Genomic DNA, 7,186 nt, shown 5'->3' with positions numbered 1-7,186 from the left:
TCACATTTCTCCCCCGTTTTCTTTCTTTCTTTTTTTTTTAAATCCTCTTCTTTCTTTTTTCAAATAACTTCTTGTTTATCAATTCCTTTTATAAAATATTTTATACTTTTCATCTTTACAATCATATTCCATCCCTTCGTCATATCAACCTTACATATATAAGACTTTCTTTCTTTAAAATTCTGGGAGGCACTTCCAAAATACATCCAAAATCTAGTGTGTGGCACTGATTTATGCACCAGCCTGATCATATTTGATCCTATTCTGTTTTTTTGTTTTGTTCTGTTTTTGTTTTTATCTTTTTCTTTTTCTTTTTTTTCTCTTTCTATCCCTTTCTTTTCCCCTGGTTTCAGGTCTTTTCTGATTTGTTTAGAGTATATTTTCTGGGGACGTTGTTATCCTGTTAGCATTTTGATCTCTCATTCATCTATTCTCCTCTGGACAAAATGACAAGATGGAAAAAAATCACCTCAATGAAAGAACAAGATGTAGTACCATCTGCCAGGGACCTACTGAATATGGACATTAGTACGATGTCAGACCTAGAGTTCAAAATCATGATTTTAAAGATACTAGCTGGGCTTGAAAAAAGCATGAGAGTTATTAGAGAAATGCTTTCTGGAGAAATAAAAGAATTAAAATCCAACCAAGTCGAAATCAAAAAGGCTATTTATGAGGTGCAATGAAAAATGGGGGCACTAAAGAATAGGATAAATGAGGCAGAAGAGAGAATCAGCAATATAGAAGACCAAATGATGGAAAAAAAGGAAGATGAGAAAAAGAGAGATAAACAACTCCTCGATCACAAGGGCAGAATTCGAGAGATAAGCGATACCATAAGATGAAACAACACTAGAATAACTGGGATCCTAGAAGAAGAAGAAAGAGAGAGAGGGGCAGAAGGTATATTGGAGCAAATTATAGCAGAGAACTTCCCTAATGTGGGGAAGGAAACAGGCATCAAAATCCAGGAGGCACAGAGAACCCCTCTCAAAATCAATAAAAATAGGTCAATACCCCGACATCTAATAGTAAAACTTACGAGTCTCAGAGACAAAGAGAAAATCCTGAAAGCAGCTCGGGAGAAGAGATATGTAACATATAATGACAGAAACATTAGATTGGAAACAGACCTATCCACAGAGACCTGGCAGGCCAGAAAGGACTGGCAAGATATCTTCAGAGCACTAAAGGAGAAAAATATGCAACCAAGAATACTATATCCAGCTAGGCTGTCATTGAAAATAGAAGGAGAGAGAAAAAGCTTCCAGGACAAACAAAAACTAAAGGAATTTGCAAACACGAAACCAGCCTTCCAAGAAATCTTGTAAGGGGTCCTCTGAGCAAAGAGAGAGCCAAAAAGCAGCATAGACCAGAAAGGAACACAGACAATATACAGTAACAGTCACCTTACAGGCAATACAGTGGCACTAAATTCATACCTTTCAATAGTTACCCTGAATGTGAATGGACTAAATACCACAATCAAAAGACACAGACTATCATTTTGGATTAAAAAACAAGACCCATCGATATGCTGTCTGCAAGAGATTCATTTTAGACTCAAAGACACCCCCACATTGAAAGTGAGGGGGTGGAAAATGATTTACCATGCTAATGGACACCAAAAGAAAGTTGGGGTGGCAAACCTTATATCAGACAAACTAGATTTTAAACCAAAGACTGTAATAAGAGATGAGGAAGGACACTATATCCTACTTAAGGGTTTATCCAACAAGAAGACCTAACAATTGTAAATATCTATGCCCCTAACATGGAAGCAGCCAATTATATAAGGCAATTAATAACAAAAGCAAAGAAACACATTGACAACAATACAGTAATAGTGGGGGACTTTAACACCCCCTGACTGAAATGGACAGATCATCTAAGCAAAAGATCAAGAAGGAAATAAAGACTTTAAATGACACACTGGATAAAATGGACTTCACAGACATATTCAGAACATTCCATCCCAAAGCAACAGAATACACATTCTTCTCTAGTGCCTAAGGAACATTCTCCAGAATAGATCACATCCTAGGTCACAAATCAGGTCTCAACTGGTACCAAAAGATTGGGATTATCCCCTGCATATTTTCAGACCACAGTGCTTTGAAACTAGAACTCAATCACAAGAGGAAAGTCCGAAAGAACTCAAATACATGGAGTCTAAAGAGCATCCTACTAAAGAATGAATGGGTCAACCAGGAAATTAAAGAAGAATTAAAAAAATTCATGGAAACCAATGAAAACGAAAACACAACTGTTCAAAATCTTTGGGATACAACAAAGGCAGTCCTAAGAGGAAAGTATATAGCAATACAAGGCTTTCTCAAGAAACAAGGTCTCAAATACACAACCTAACCCTACACCTAAAGGAGCTAGAGAAAAAAAAAAACAGCAAATAAAGCCTAAACCCAGCAGGAGAAGAGAAATAGTAATGATCAGAGCAGAAATCAATGAAATAGAAACCAAAAGAACAGTAGAACAGATCAATGAAACTAGGAGCTGGTTCTTCGAAAGAATTAACAAAACTGATAAACCCATGGCCAGACTTATCAAAAAGCAAAGAGAAATGACCAGAATCAACAAAATCATAAATGAAAGAGCAGAGATCACAACCAACACCAACGAAATACAAACAGTTATAAGAACATATGATGAGCAACTCTAAGCCCGCAAATTAGAGAACCTGGAAGAAATGGATGCATTCCTAGAGATGTATCAACTATCAAAATTGAACCAGGAAGAAAAAGAAAACACGAACAGACCTATAACCACTAAGGAAATTGAAGCAGTCATCAAAAATCTCCCAACAAACAAAAGCCCAGGGCCAGATGGATTCCCAGGGCAATTCTACCAAACATTTAAAGAATTAATACCTATTCTCCTGAAACTGTTCCAAAAAATAGAAATGGAAGGAAAACTTCCAAACTCATTGTATGAGGCCACCATCACCTGACCCCCAAACCAGACAAAGACCCCCATCAAAAAGGAGAATTACAGACCAATATCCTTGATGAACATGGATACAAAAATTTTCACCAAAATACTAGACCATAGGATCCAACAGTACCTTAAAAGGATTATTCACCATGACCAAGTGGGATTTATCCCTGGGCTGCAAGGGTAGTTCAACATCCATAAATCAATCAATGAGATACAATACATTAACCAAAGAAAGAACAAGAATCATATGATCCTCTCAATAGATGCAGAAAAAGTATTTGACAAAGTACAGCATCCTTTCTTGATCAAAACTCTTCAGAGGATAGGGATAGAGGGTACATACCTCAATATCATAAAAGCCATCTATGAAAAACCTACAGCCAATATCATTCTCAATGGGGAAAAGCTGAGAGCATTTCCCCTAAGGCCAGGAACGTGGCAAGGATGTCCACTATTTCCACTGCTATTCAACATAGTATTAGAAGTCCTAGCCACAGCAATCAGACAACAAAAAGAAATAAAAGACATCCAAATTGGCAAAGAAGAAGTCCAACTCTCACTGTTTGCAGATGATATGATACTTTATGTGGAAAACCCAAAAGACTCCACCCCAAAACTGCTAGAACTCATACAGGAATTCAGTAAAGTGGCAGGATATAAAATCAATGCACAGAAATCAGTGGCATTCCTAATCACCAACAACAAGACAGAAGAGAGAGAAATTAAGGAGTTGATCCCATTTATAATTGCACCCAAAACCATAAGATACCTAGGACTAAATCTAACCAAAGAGACAAAGGATCTGTACTTAGAAAACTATAAAACACTCATGAAAGAAATTGAGGAAGACACAAAGAAATGGACAAACATTCCATGCTCATGGATTGGGAGAACAAATATTGTGAAGATGTCAATCTACACATTTAATGCAATCCCTATCAAAATACCATCTACTTTTTTCAAAGAAATGGAATAATCCTAAAATTTGTATGGAACCAGAAAAGATCCCGAATAGCCAGAGGAATGTTGAAAAAGAAAAGCAAAGCTGGCGGCATCACAATTCCAGACTTCAAGCTCTATTACAAAGCTTTAATCAACAAGACAGTATGGTACTGGCACAAAAACAGACACATAGATCAATGGAACAGAATAGAGAGCCCAGAAATGGACCCTCAACTCTATGGTCAACTAATCTTCGACAAAGCAAGAAAGAATGTCCAATGGAAAAAAACAGTCTCTTCAACAAATGGTGTTGGGAAAATTGGACAGCCACATGCAAAAGAATGAAATTGGACCATTTCCTCACACCACACACAAAAATAGATTCAAAATGGATGAAAGACCTATATGTGAGACAGGAGTCCATCAAAATCCTAGAGGAGAACACAGGCAGCAACCTCGCCAACCTCAGCCAGAGCAACTTCTTCCTAGAAACATTGCCAAAGGCAAGGGAAGCAAGGCAAAAGTGAATTATTGGGACTTCATCAAGATAAAAAGCTTCTGCACAGCAAAGGAAACAATCAACAAAATCAAAAGACAACTGACAGAATGGAAGAAGATATTTGCAAATGACATATCAGATAAAGGGCTAGTATCCAAAATCTATAAAGAACTTATCAAACTCAACACCCAAAGAACAAATAATCCAATCAAGAAATGGGCAGAAGACATGAACAGACATTTTTCCAAAGAAGACATCCAAATGGTCAACAGACACATGAAAGAGTGCTCAACATCGCTCGGCATCAGGGAAATCCAAATCAAAACCTCAATGAGATACCACCTCACACCAGTCAGAATGGCTAAAATTAACAAGTCAGGAAATGACAGATGTTGGCGGGGATATGGAGAAAGGGGACCCCTCCTTCACTGTTGGTGGGAATGCAAGCTGGTGCAACCACTCTGGAAAACAGTATGGAGGTTCCTCAAAAAGTTGTAAATAGGGCTACCATACAACCCAGCAATTGCACTACTGGGTATTTACCCCAAAGATACAAATGTAGGGATCCGAAGGGGTACGTGCACCCCAATGTTTATAGCAGCAATGTCCACAATAGCCAAACTGTGGAAAGAGCCAAGATGTCCATCGACAAATGAATGGATAAAGAAGAGGTGGTATATATACACAATGGAATATTATGCAACTATCAAAAGGAATGAGATCTTGGCATTTGCAACAACGTGGATGGAAATGGAGGGTGTTATGCTAAGTGAAATAAGTCAATCAGAGAAAGACATGTTTCATATGACCTCACTGATATGAGGAATTCTTAATATCAGGAAACAAACTGAGGGTTGCTGGAGTGGGGGTTGGGTGGGAGGGATGGGGTGGCTGGGTGATAGACATTGGGGAGGGTATGTGCTATGGTGAGCACTGTGAATTGTGCAAGACTGTTGAATCACAGATCTGTACCTCTGAAACAATGCAATATATGTTAAGAAAAAAAAAGTAGAAGATAGCAGGAGGGGATCAATGAAGGTGGGGAAATCGAATAGGGAGATGAACCATGAGAGACGATGGAATCTGAAAAACAAACTAAGGGTTCTAGAGGGGAGGGGGGTGGGGGGATGGGTTAGCCTGGTGATGGGTATTAAAGAGGGCACGTTCTGCGTGGAGCACTGGTTGTTATGCACAAACAATGAATCATGTCATTACATCAAAAACTAATGTTGTAATGTATGGTGATTAACATAACAGTAAATAATTTAAAGACAAAAAAATGTCTTACATTTGGGAATTGTGTTGAGTTCCTACATTCTTTCAAATAGATTATTGCATTCAGTTCATACCACTCAATGAGAAAGAGTACCAAAGGAAGCACCTAGTTGTAAAATCATTTCTTAACTGAGTGAGGAACTCTATAGAAACTCAGTGCATTAGTGGTGGGTTCTACAATTCGTCTTACTGTTCAAACATGATAACCAGTGTATTCCAGTTGCTCCGGTCAGATATGGGAAGTCATCTTTGACTCTTCCTTTCTTTCACCATCCAATTAGTCAGTAGGTCATCAATTTCACCTCTAAAATATCTTTTTTATCTTTCATGTCCATCTTTCTCTGTTGTGATCCAAGCCACCACCGTATTTCCCCCAGACTTTTCAAAATATGTCTCATTTCAGTCCTCCTTCGTACCCCATACTTTCAAATTCTTTCAGTACACGATAGCCAGAATCATTTTTTTCTGAAATATAAATCTGATTATGTTACATCCCCTTTTAAAATCACTAATTGGGTCCCATTGTCCTTGGAATCAAACACAAACTGTGTAACTAGGTATCATAGAGTTCTCTCCCAATTTTACATCAACCATCTTGAAATAATTTCCCTTTCTCTTTTCTTCAGTCTTATTCCAGGCATTCCAAAAACTTTCAGTCCCTCAGTTGTGTCTGTTTTCTCTCTTCACTGAATAGTTATATATTTTTCCCCTTATTATGAAACCTGCCTCTCTACCTTCTCTGCCTACTTCTAGATAAGTACTTCTTGCTCTTCGGATCTTATTTTTTCTCTCTCACATTTTTTTATCTAAAAAAATCATTTAGAAGTACAGTTGACACAGAATATTACATTAGTTTCAGCTATACAACACACTGATTCAACAACTCTATACATTATGCTCTGTTCACAAGTGTAACTACCATATGTCACCATGCAATGCTATTACATTATCATTGACTATATTCCCTATGCTGTACCTTTCATCCCTGTGATTTATTCATTCCATAACTAGAAGCCTATACCTTCTACTTGCCTTCACCCATTTTGCCCACCCCCACCCTCACTCTCATTTTAGAGTCTTCTTCCTATGAAGTCTGCTCTGACCTCTTAGATTAGGTTTGCTCACCACAGCAGTCTGAACTGTCTCACATATCACTGTAGTCCCCACTAGGTTATACATTCTGGGAATTCTTCTTTGCCTTATTCACCATTTGCTACCCAGTGCCTGACAACAGTTGGTACTCCCTAAATACTGGTTGTTATTGAAAGACTTCTGCCTCCATCCCCTTGTACCTCAGGTTCCTGCATGGCTCATGGCTACCTGTCTCCTCTCACATTTAGTGTCTTCCATCATCTCTGCTCTAGCCCCAAACAAAAGGAAGCTTAGTCATTCTCTTTCCTATCATGTAAAAGGGAAGAGGAATTTAGACAAATGCTCATAAAATACCTTTAGCACTTTATCCTCACAAGAATGATAGGCCAATTTCTGGGTAGTTGTGACTCATTCTGCAATTTTGGC

Source organism: Zalophus californianus, chromosome 11 (genome assembly GCF_009762305.2).
Source record: "Zalophus californianus isolate mZalCal1 chromosome 11, mZalCal1.pri.v2, whole genome shotgun sequence".
Taxonomy (NCBI): Eukaryota; Metazoa; Chordata; class Mammalia; order Carnivora; family Otariidae; genus Zalophus; species Zalophus californianus.
Note: the sequence above shows the minus strand (reverse complement) of the source record.